Source organism: Suncus etruscus, chromosome 3 (assembly GCF_024139225.1).
Source record: "Suncus etruscus isolate mSunEtr1 chromosome 3, mSunEtr1.pri.cur, whole genome shotgun sequence".
NCBI lineage: Eukaryota > Metazoa > Chordata > Mammalia > Eulipotyphla > Soricidae > Suncus > Suncus etruscus.
The window spans coordinates 165,847,542-165,859,420 of NC_064850.1; the positions used below are offsets into that span (position 1 = coordinate 165,847,542).

The 11,879-nt window shown below is 37.3% G+C and overlaps 1 non-coding gene across 1 annotated transcript; it reads right to left on the reverse strand.

Moving 5' to 3' along the window:
- Positions 1-1,774: 1,774 nt before the first annotated feature.
- On the reverse strand, positions 1,775-1,881 carry LOC126004864 (U6 spliceosomal RNA). Its single transcript, XR_007494099.1, has one exon. It is a non-coding gene; the product is annotated as a U6 spliceosomal RNA (small nuclear RNA).
- Positions 1,882-11,879: the final 9,998 nt, after the last annotated feature.

The following is an 11,879-nucleotide window of genomic DNA, read 5'->3' on the forward strand; positions in this document are numbered from 1 at the left end:
TTGACAGAGCCTTCAGCTCCCTGAAATCTCTTATATTTTCCCAAACCAATATGATAATGGCTGCACCTGCCTCTTTTTCAGCTAGCCTTTTGCAAGGGCCTCTCAGTAGCAGCCTGTTGCTGGCCAAGGATTCTGGGTCATACATTTTCTAGAATTTTATACCATGGTTAGAGAATGTACCAAGTATACCTGAATGTTCCAAGAGAATGTACCAAGCAGGGTACATGGATTTGAATTTCAGTTCCTACAATATTTATCACATTGGAGATGTACCAAAAGATAGTCTAGAAAATCCAGCACACATCATCCAGATGTGGGTTTTATGTTTTTAACTCTCATAAAATAGAGGAAGAAATTATAATAAGGCATTCAGTTGAGAATTATCAGTATAAAGGAGAGAGAGAGAGAGAGACGGTCGAATCTGAGGACTAGAATGAACCAATTTTGAAATCAAGGAGTGCTTCATTCAGCCTCTTCTCAAAGATGGACAATTTCAATTTTAAGGCAAGGATTCAAATAATTTAATCCAATTTAAATCAATCCCACTTAGGAACCTTTATTAAACAAATATGTATAATCAATTTTACCCTGGTTTGGACAGGTTTTTTTTATTTTTTATTTTAAGGGGTCAGACCCAATGATATTTATAGGCACTAAGAGGTGTTCAAAGGATCATATGGTTCTGGAGAACACTCATGTCTCCTGCAGGCACAGCATATACTTATTGAATTGTTTTTTATTTTGAGTTTGAGTTTTAAATGTTTGGGCAGTGTTTATAGTGCTTACTTTTTGGCTCTCTTTTCAGGATCAATCCTGGCAGTGCATGGGGGACTGTTAGTGGGGACTAACAGCCATCTGGAGTCAGATATGTGGTTGATCTATGTGGCACCTTTTTGAGATATTTTTTCTGGTTTAGATAAATCATGGTATGCATGTACTATGATTTTTTAAATCTACTCAACTGTTGTTGGGCATTTGGTGGGGGGCATAAGATAACCATGTTATGGTTATTTTAAATCTGTGGTGAATATAGATGTGTTTATGTCTTTTGGATTAACTCTTTTATGTTCTTGGGGTAGATGTTCAGGCATTTCAGTTTATGGAAAATTTATATATATAATATATATAATATTATTTATATTTATATATATATATATATATATATATATATATATATATTAGAACTCTTCAAACTGTTTTTCAAAGAGAACCAAGCAACAGTCCTACTGGTAGTGAATTTGAGTTCCTTTTTCACCACATCCCAGACAGCATTATTGTTTCCAATCTGTTTGATTAGAGCATTCTCACAATTGTCAAGTACTATTTTATTGTGACTTTAATTTTCATTTATCTGGTAAGTGCCTCCCTCTCACCATTAAATATATATATATATAAATATTTACATATACATATACACATATTTGTAATACAGCACCTTGATTTACGATACTTTTAATGATAGGGTTCATGCACAAAACATTTCAGCATCATACACACTTCCACCAGTGTCCACTTCCCTCCATGTCCTTCCTGCTCCATCTTATTCTACTTATCTTTCTTGCAGTAGTAAACTTTCTAAAGGCCAGTTTTCTTTACTTCTGGATTCAGTTTCGTAATTGTTCTACCTATATTTTCCTCAATACATTTTAAGGACTCAAGTATAATGCCAAGGTTTTATTTCTGAAATTTTGGGTCATACCCAGCAGTACTCAGGAATTACTCTTGGCTCTTTGCTTGGGGATCACTCCTGGCATGGCTGGGAGGACCATATGGGATGGTTGAGATAGAATCCAGGTCAGTCTTGTGTCATCCTTTGTCAGGGCCATGCTAATCTTCTCTGTGTCGTTTCAATTTTAGTATATGTGCTGCCGAAGCAAGCACCAGTCTTGTGTCAAGGAAGCACCCTACCCACTGTCCTATCACTGTGGTACCACAGTGAGGTCTTTAAAAAAGGAAAAGAGAATTATAGATCTATATCCCTGATGAACATAGGTGCAAATAGCCTTAAAATATTAGCACAACAAATCCAACAATACATCACATTTTTTCCATGAGGCAGTCTGTGTTTTTTTATTATTGAATTTTGAGAGATCTTTATAATATCTTGGATATTAGCTCTTTATCTCAGGTTTTATTATGGATAATTTTTTCTCATTCAGTAGTGTTTTAATTTTAGGCTTTGTTTCTTTTATAGTACAGAGATTTTGAGCTTAATGTAGTTCATTTATGCCTTTGCTTTCTTAGCCAGTTGGGTTGTATCATTGAATTTTCAGAGGTTAATATTGTGACAGTTCCTGCTTCAATGTACAATACAATGCCTCGATACAATTTTGATACTGAATTTTAATCCATTTGATTTACCTTTTGTGTTCAGTATAGAACAGCAGCCTAATTTTGTTTTCTTATTTATTTTTATTTTATGTGGCTATCTAGTTTATAGCTCCTGCTCTATTTGATCCATCTGTTCTCTTTGTCATGAATTAACTGTCCACTCGGAAGAGGGCACATCTCTGAAGTTTCTGTGCTATTCCATTGATCTGAGAATCTGTAAAGACTGAGACTGGTCTAGTGCCATACAGTTTTTATTACTATGAGATTTGTCATTCTTGAATCATATGTTCCTCTTTGACCTCTAACACCATATATATATACAGATGGACTGCAGGTTAAATAAGATCTTTTCCCATGGAAGTCAGGCATCTACGGGTACATTAAATAACCGATTTTCCTGCCCCATCCTTAGTCCAATTTTTTAGCATGTTCAGAATAATTTTATTTGAATGGTATAAAATTATTTGAAATGCAATTAAGAGAAAATATAGATACAATACTACTTACTGAGTTAATATCTTTATTTATTTATAACCCCTGGTTGTTTCTCGCTTCTCTAAAGTCTCCTTTTGTTGACATATTTAAACATATGATGGATGACATTAAACTTCCAGTTGTACATATCCTTATATTTCCATTCACTGCATGATTTCTTTTTTTATTTTAAGATGCCAGAATTTTTTATTAATATCTTTATTTAAACACCTTGATTACAAATGTGATTGTAATTGGGTTTCAGTTATGTAAAGAACACCCCTCCCCTTCACCGGTGCAACATTCCCACCACCAATGTCCCAAATCTTCCTCCTCCCCACTCCACCCCCTGCCTGTACTCTAGACAGACTTTCTATTTACCGCTTTCATTCACTTTGTTATGATAGTTCTCAATGTAGTTATTTCTTTAACTGTAGTCATCACTCTTTGTGATGAGCTTCATGTCATGAGCTGGTCTTCCAGACCTCCTCTCTTTGTCTCTGAGAATTATTGCAAAAATGTCTTTTATTTTTCTTCAAACCAATAGATGAGTGAGACTATTCTGCATCTATCTATCTCCCTCTGACCTATTTCATGCAGCATAATAGAGTCCATGTATAGGAAGATTTTATGACTTTATCTCTCCTGACGGCTGGATAATATTCCATTGTGTATATGTACCACAGTTTTTTAGCCTTTCATCTGTTGAAGAGTATTTTGGTTGTTTCCAGAGTTTGGCTATTATAAATAGCACTTAAATGAATATAAGTGTGAGGAAGGAATTTTTGAATTGTATTTTTGTATTACTAAGGTATATCCCTAGGAGTGGTATAGCTGGATTGTATGGGAGCTCAACTTCCAGTTTTTGGAGGAATCTCCATATTGCTTTCCATAAAGGTTGGACTAGATGGTATTCCCACCAGCAGTGGATAAGAGTTCCTTTCTCTTCACATCCCTGCCAGCACTGCTTGTTCTCATTCTTTGTGATGTGTGCCAATCTCTGGGGTGTGAGATGGTACCTCATAGTTGTTTTGATTTGCATTTCCCTGATGATTAGTGATGTGAAACATTTTTCATGTGTCTTTTGGCCATTTGTATTTCTTCTTTATCAAAGTGTCTGTTCTTTTCTTCTCTCCATTTTTTATGGGATTAGATGCTTTTTTTTTCTTGTAAAGTTCCATCAGTGCCTTGTATATTTTGGATATTAGCCCCTTATCTGATGGGTATTGGGTGAATAGTTTCTCCCACTCAGTGGGTGGCTCCTGTATCCTGGGCACTATTTCCTTTGAGGTGCAGAAGCTTCTCAGCTTAATATATTCTCATCTGTTGATCTCTGCTTCCACTTGTTTGGAGAGTGCTGTTTTCTCCTTAAAGATGCCTTTAGTTTCAGTGTCATGTAGTGTTTTACCTACGTGTTGTTCTATATACCTTATGGTTTCAGGTCTGATATCAAGGTCTGTAATCAACTTGGATTTTACCTTTGTACATGGTGTTAGCTGGGGCCTGACTTCGCTTTCTTTGCAAGTGGCTAGCCAGTTGTGCCAACACCACATGTTGAAGAGGCATTCCTTGTTCCATTTAGGATTTCTTGCTCCTTTATCAAAAATTACGTGATGGTATGTCTTGGGAACATTCTCTGAGTACTCAAGCCTATTCCACTGATCTGAGCGTCTGTTGAAAAATCCAATTTTTTAATCCACCAAACCTGTCTCCTATTTCTGTTTCACAAGTAATTTTTGCTTTAGTAAGTGAACTCTCACTCCTTACTGTACTATTGCCCCCATTGGACCCACTGGAATATATTCACTTTTATTTTTTATCCTTGCGAACAGTGAACTCATGCTCCAGGTTCACTTACTGCCAGACAGCTTCAAACATAATTTCCAGAATTCACAATGCTTTCACCCTCTTCCAAGTTCTAGTAGCACATATCTTGGTTTGAGTTGGCTATTGCCTGTGTAGAGTACAGGCAGGGGTGGGGGGGGGAGGGAGAATTGGGACATTGGTGGTGGGATGCTGCCCTGGTGATGAGGGGGGTGTTCTTTATATGACAGAAACCCAACCACAATCATCTTTGTAATCAAGGTGTTTAAATAAAATATTATAAAAAAGAAACTAATAAGAGAGTTGATATTTTTATTATCTTAGCACACAGGCAATTCATTTCAGCATTTGGCCTTAGTAGGTAGAAATAATAAACCGCATGCCATACTTTTTTGTTTCATATTCAGTGTAATCTGGTACTGAACTCAGTACATGATGGATATTATTCATTATAAATTAATGAAAGAAATTGTGACTGATCTATATATGTGTTACGTGTTTAAAAGATGGAATGGCCAATGTAACTATAATGGTTAGAAAGGAGTCATTTCAAAAAGTGGACTTAGAATAGACCTCTGTAATCCTTATAGGATATACAAAATGGTTCAGATGACTGATGATGGAGGATATGAATGATGCAGCACAAATAAAAAGTATGCAGGAGAAGCAACAGGGACTTGAAAAGGGCTATAGTGAGAATTGATTAGTTCAAACATAAACAGATTAGATTGTGAAAAGCCAAATTCAGGGAATATGCAGAAAACACAATGGCATTCGAGAATCAATTGGAGAATTAGCTAATTTAATCCACAGACTTATTCAGCACATGTGATGTATTGGGATAATACTTTTGAGGAAGATACAATGTCTTCTCATTTATATAAATTTAAAATCAAGATAAAGAGATTGAGACAGGATTACCAAGATCTTTCACATCAAGAAGACTATAATGATTTCTAAAGCATAAAAGGTTTTCTAGGGCTTGGATCTGAGCTCAATAAATTCTGGAGTGTGGAGGTGCTAAGCATGGGCCCTGCAGATCTAGAGAATTTGGCCTTATTCTCAGTTCAATCCAGTACTTACTGATGACTTTAATGAGAGATAATTCATTGAGTTCTTTGGGTCTCTGCTTTGCCATCCATAAAATTGGATTCACTGTAGCACCAAATTACAGGATTATGGTGAGATCATTCAGATCATGGATATAAAGTCAGCATAGTTGGATGCACCATATATCTATAGATGTTACGATTGAATATGTGTTTAAAGAAAGAGAGGATGGCCTATGATTAAAAGCGAATGTTATGCACCTTGTGTAGGTGTATTATGGGTGGGTTCCAGGCCAAGAGCCTATAGATAATGGCATGGAAAGAAGGGTTGTTCAAGAAAGTGCCTGGAAATGATGCTTATCTGGCTCATACAGGGAAAAACAGAGTGTCAAGTTTTCTAGGACTGAAGAACAAATGATAATTTGGAATGAATGAAACTGGGAAAGATATATAGGGTCTCTGTAGAGTTTGCCATTCTAGACTCACAAGTTGTTAACAATGAAGCAGTAGAATGGCCCAAGGAACAGGAGCCTGACATTGCTATAGACAGATTCAGGTGACACCTGGCAAGATTCAGGGTAGGATCCAGAACACCATTAAGGTCAGAAACACTTCATCCCTCAGGCTTGCACTGGTTAATCTTTTGAGGCAAATTCACTTTTTCAAACTAGGTTTGAGAGAGAAAAGACAATCCACATAACCAGCAGCAATCTCCAGCAGCAATGTAGGTAATGAAACATCAGGTATCTGTAGCTCCCATCTCTTATTGCTGATATTTAGATAATGATGCCAATACTCAGCTTGGGAGGGAGAAGGAAATGTTGCTGGGGCAACTTGTGTGGCTCATTTCCTGATGTGTGAAGAAAAGCAAGGGATGGGAAAGGAAAGGCCAGAAAACAAATCCTCTTTCTCATTTTGGTATAAAGTAAAGGCAAAACAAGTGACTCCCTATTGAAGGGACCATCTGAAAATGCTGGGAGTCTCCCAACTGTTTCATGATGCTTAACATATTATTTAATTTAGTACATCAATTCAGGAGTCAATTCAGTTCAATTCAGTTCAGGAGTCAAAAACATGAACTGGAGGCTCTCTGGGACTCATTTAGGGGATATTTTCAAGTCATGTATTTCCCATCTGTATTTTCATGTCCTCATTTCAGTGTTTAGGACATCTTGGAGCAATTTGGTCAAAACATGGGCACCTCTGGATGATCTCTTGTAGACCAGGTACTATTGCTAGATAGAGCAAGAGAGGTGGAGGGGCAAACCTGCTGTCCAACTCAGTCCACACCTAAGGACACTTGCAATTATCAGGTTTCATTCTGATACCATAGGAAGCCTCAGGATCCTTCTCAAAACAATGCTAGGCAGCACTACTGATTAATGAGAGGTGACCCTCCATGCATCGAGGCATTATCCTGAGTGTCTCCTTGTTAGAATGTCAATATTTGTAGAATGTTAACAGATTGAGCCATTACTAGTCCCTGGCACCTTCTTCTGAATTCATTTATCAGATAGCTATGTGCATGCCCTCAGAGGAACTAATCTGGGGTGGAATACTTGTTTACCAAGGATCATGGGCTTGCTAGTAGTGGCTTCTCCAGCAAATATTCAGATTGTTAAAAAATTTCCTTGTGAAGAGGTATTGTCTCTATTCAAGAGATCTTAACATAGGATCTTGGACAAATCACTTATCCTCTTATGTTCTATTTCTTAACCTGAAAAATTATAATAAGGAAACTGCTCTATCCACTACAAAATAACTATTGAGGATGAAAAGTTTCTGTTTACTATTTGGTAAAGTATTCTAGGAATGTAAGTATTATCTTAAAGGAGAGTTGCTGACAATGGGGAAAGACACTATCTGTAATACAAATTAGCCCCAAAACATGAAGACCTTTAAAATGCAGGGCACAATTGAGAAGCTGGGAAAACAGTGAGATACAGAATTTCTGGCCCAGATCAAGGACTAAAGCCTTTGCAGGCTCAATTTTGGGACAATGGCCATCCTAAAAACAACAAAGAAAATCATCCACAATTCCAAGCTCTCCCACTTTGAGAACCCCTTAGTAACAGACCTTTTGGTGTATAGGGGTAAGGGCAGTTTGGGAAAAACCATATAAAAACTAACTTGGCAGAGACAAAGAGATTCATTTCTCCTATTTAGGCCCCATCTTCTTGTCCATCTGATGTATAACTGCATTCATTTATTTATTTTTACATTATGATACTCATTCTTGATCTTTTACTCCTCAAAGTTGGAGAATTCCACAGTCTTTCTTGAGTATTCCTTCTCTCCCTCCTATTACCCAAATGAATTTATCTAGTTTCACCATTCATCTCCTTCCAGAAATATTTTTCGGGAAGGTGAAAGACCAAAGAAGAAATTTAGGCAGAGATAGGACTGATTTTTCTTTTCTTTCTAGAGTAAATTTCTCTCTTCAACTTGAGCTCATACCTTCCTGAGAGATCCTTAAATGGTGGGAATTAATCCCAAGAGTATATCAAGAGTAGCCACAGAAGCAGTTTGATAGCTGTTGCACAGAGCTGGTAAGACACAAGATATAGACAGTATAGGTGGTCAGAATAGATTTCATCAGTTCTGTGCTAACTTTCCCAGGCTAGCAAGTGAGGTATAGAGGAAAGAGGTAGACTGACTCCCTTGTCCTCTCAAGGCTATTATCTCTCTTCCCACAACCACTTCACCTAAGTCACCAGAGCAGCTGCATTAGGAGACTAGTTACATTGCTCAAGTCAAATGAACAAAGATAAGGAAAAGAGTAGGAGAGAAGAATTCACCTTTATTAGGTTTCTAATTCATTCATCTCTATTAATAATATAATAATCTAATAATAGTAGATACTTTAACTTCTATAACTATTCCATTAGGTGGAAACTTGAATCCATGCGGTCTATCAGATCAAATGCAACTAGTGTTTTCCAGACAGGGGAGGAATTCAGGAATATTTAAATTCCCTGCCTGCATTATATGCCCTGAGCCTCACCTGCACATCTTGGCTCTCTATCATTTCCCGAGTACTTGGCTGCAGAGGACTGAGAAAGGTGAGACTAGAGTTGTAGGGATCAGGCAGGTACCCTATGAGTAGAACTCTGCTGACAAACAATACTGACAAGGAATTGTAAACCTACAGAAAATGATCAGGAAGGCAGAGAAGAAACTAGTTCCTTAGGCCTGCACATGATCAATTACTAGGGCAGAAGCATCAAGAATAACTTTGCTTTCAGGTTTATCTGGGCCAGGATAAAATTTATATAAAAACTCCATGTGGCAAAATCAAGTCTAGGTTGGTCCAGTTGATTTTAGGAAGATTTTAGGAAGAAAATGCATGGATAAGTGTTAAGGAATTTGATGGGGTTCATTTATGTAGCTTCTCTGCTAACATTTTAGCCATTTTTATCATCTATTCAAGTTATTTGCTATTACTTTACCAAAAATAGGTATGTAGTGTGAGTACATAAGAACTCATAATAAATATTCATTGGAACATTGAACAGTACAGTGGCACAAATAAATGTGAGTTATTTAAGGAATGTTTAGTTTGGCTTTTCATGTTTGGGGAGTTGTAAAGTGTTTAAAACACTACACTATAGGAAACGCTCATCTTTTACACACTTGGTATGGCTGTGTGGAGTTTGATGACTTGGAATTACCTTCATCTCTTTGATGTACCATGAAAATAAAGACACAAGAGATAATTATTAGGTCAACTCACTTATTTATTTATTTTTTGGTTTGGGAAAACACTCAGTGATGCTCAGAGGTTACTCCTGGCTATGCACTCAGAAATTGCTCCTGGCTTGGGGGGCCATATGGGACACCGGGGGATGAAACCACAGTCAGTCCTAGGCTAGTGTGCCGAAGGCAGATGCCTTAGGCTTATGCCACCACTTCGGCCTCAAGATCAACTCACTTTTTAAAAATGTTGTTTTGCTTTTATGTCAAATTAAATGGCTAATATTGTGGATAAAATGACAAGGGGTAATATTTTAAAAAATAAACAAAGTAAACATAGTCTATACCAAATGCCAAAGCAAGTTTTAGGGTGTGTGTGTGTGAATGAAATGTTAAAAATCAGTGCAGGAGCTAACGCATATCCTCCACGGGGTTACATAGGAAAGAGAATGTTGGAGAGGCATTGTGTCTTTGGGCCCTTCTGAAGCACAGAAGGAGGAATCCTGAGCAGCAGCATCTCTTTTAGCTTCTTTATTGAAGTGTAAATTTATAGAGTCCTGCTGCAGGGAAGCTAAGGGAAGAGCACTCCAGGATGGGGATGAAAGAAGGAAAAACAGCAGTGCAAACAAGAAAAGAGATGCTAGAAGACTGAGAGAGGAGATTGTACCTCAGCCTGCAGGCCCAGGGGTTCTTCCCCCCCCACTTTTTTTTATAATACAGGGAAACAGAATTAAAATAACAGCCACAGCTTCTCTAACACTTCAAAAGAGTTCCAAAATGCCATTCACAGTTCCCTCAGAGCCATGACTTTAGCAAAGTAAGGGCAGGGCTGCAGTGAGCCAATCCAGACAGGAGAAATATTCAGCTTCATTTTGAGGACATCACGAATTATCAGAAAAAAGAATCTGACATTTTCTGTGAAGTCCTAAGGGATAGAAGCAGGAGCTAGAGGTGGACACTGAAGAGTTGTATTTTGGCTCATTACGTGATAGAGACCTTTAATAAAACAGAGCAATCCAAAAATAAAATATTTGTCTTAAGTTCTTTTTGTTTGTGGATGTTAAAATTTGATATTAAAGGGATGGAGTGGTGCTGCAAATGGTAAGGTGTCTGCCTTGCACAAACTAGCCTAGGACAGACTGCAGTTTGATCCCCTGGCATCTCATATGGTTCCCCAAGCCAGGAGTGATTTTTGAGCAAATAGCCAGGAGTAACCCCTGAGCATCATCGGATGTGGCCAAAAGACCAACAAAAAAATTTTGATATTAAGTTTTCCTGGAAAATTTCTTTAAAAATAAAGATTTCTAGCTTCCTCTCAAAGAGATATGCTTCAATATGTAGGGAAGAGTTAATTTTTTAAAAATAATATATTTATTTAAACACCTTGATTACAAACCTGATAATTTTTAGATTTCAGTTATAAAAAGAACAACCCCTAAACCAGTGAAGTATTCCTACCACCAATGAATGCCCCTATCTCCTTCCTCCCCCACCCCCTGCCTGTATTAAAGACAGGCATTCTACATCTTTCACTCATTAACATTGTCATGATGGATGTTAGTGTAGTTATTTCTCTAACTGCACTCACCACTTCTTTTGGTGAGCTTCATATCATTAGCCGGTTCTCTCAGCTCTCATTTATGGGCATTATTACAATAATGTATTTTATTTTTCTCAAAACCCTTTCTTAAAACTCTTCTCTCTCTTTCTTTCTCTGACTTATTTCACTCAGCATAATAGTTTCCATGTGCATTCATGTATAGGAAAATATCATAACTTCATCTCTCCTGATGGCTGCATAATATTCCATTGTGTATATGTACCACTATTTTTTTTAGCCATTTATCAGTTGAAGGGCATCTTGGTTGCTTCCAGATTCTGACTATTGTAAATAGCACTGCAATGAATTTAGGTATGGGAAAATTATTTTTATTTTGTGCTTTTGTGATCCTAGGTTATATCGTAGGAGTGGTATAGGTGGATCATATGGTGCTCAATTTTTAGTTTTGGGAGTAATCTCCATATTGTTTTCCATAAAGGCTGGACTAGATAGCATTCTCACCAGCAGTGAATAAGAACTCCTTTCTCGCCACATCTCTGCCAGCAATGACTGTTCTTGTTCTTTGTGATTTATACCAGTCTCTGTGGTGTGAGATGGTACCTCACTCATTGTTGTCTTGATTTGCATCTCCCTGATGATTTAGTGATGTGGAGCATTTTATCATGTTTCTTTTGGCCATTTGTATTTCTTCTTTGACAAAGTGTCTGTTCATTTCTTCTTCCCATTTTTTGATGGGATTAGATGTTTTTGTCTTGTTAAATTCTGTCAGTACCTTGTATATCTTAAATATCAGCCCCTTTCTGATGGGTATTGGGTGAATAGTTTCTCCCATTCGGTTGGTGGCTTTTGCATCCTAGGCACTATCTCCTTTGAAGTGCAGAAGCTTCTCAGCTTAATATAACCCCATCCATTTTTCTCTGCTTTCACTTGTTTGGAGAGTGTTGATT